The following is a 657-nucleotide window of genomic DNA, read 5'->3' as shown; positions in this document are numbered from 1 at the left end:
TTCCTCTCTGGGTCCTCTATGTCAGGCTAAGTGCTTGGAAAAGGTCGGCCGATTGATCAGCAATGGCTGAGTGAGAGAGAGGATGAGAACTGGGAAAGACTTCGGAATATGGAGTGAGACAGACACAGTCTGTGTCTTTGTGTCTTTGGGCAAATCACTGCCTCTCTCTGACCCTCAGTTCTGTTTGTAAAATGGGAATCATGATCCCTGCCTCCCTCACAGCCTACAGGGAGGGTTGGGGTGAGGACGGATGTGAAAGCTACATCCTTTACAGAGTGGTCTGCTCTGTGTCCTGAAATTCACTGTGTGTCCTTGGGCAAGACATGGCCCTCTCTGGCACCTTTTCCCCTCTGATGGCCCAGATGACCACTATGGTCACACTTGGCTCTGCCTTAGCTTCAGCACATGAAAGCTTGGTGTTGAAGCCCTCAGTCTTCCCAGTGTCTCAACCTACAGAGGCCCTGGCAGGCCCAGGCCTCTCCCTCTGGCCAGCCCAGGCCAGGGACCTTCCTGGGAGTCTGCAGGGCTCCAGACTTCCTGGAGTCTAGAAGGGAGAGGCTGGGAATGGGTCAGGCCTGGAGCCCCACTGAGTCTGCTGCTGTTCTACCAACCACACAGGAGGTCACAAGGGCATCCTGAGAAGTAGGGCAGGAGGTC

Source organism: Monodon monoceros, unplaced genomic scaffold, assembly GCF_005190385.1.
Source record: "Monodon monoceros isolate NGI ecotype Baffin Bay Population unplaced genomic scaffold, NGI_Narwhal_1 Super_Scaffold_7, whole genome shotgun sequence".
Lineage (NCBI taxonomy): Eukaryota > Metazoa > Chordata > Mammalia > Artiodactyla > Monodontidae > Monodon > Monodon monoceros.
The sequence above is the reverse complement of the archived record's forward strand: the minus strand, read 5'-3'. Positions refer to the sequence as shown.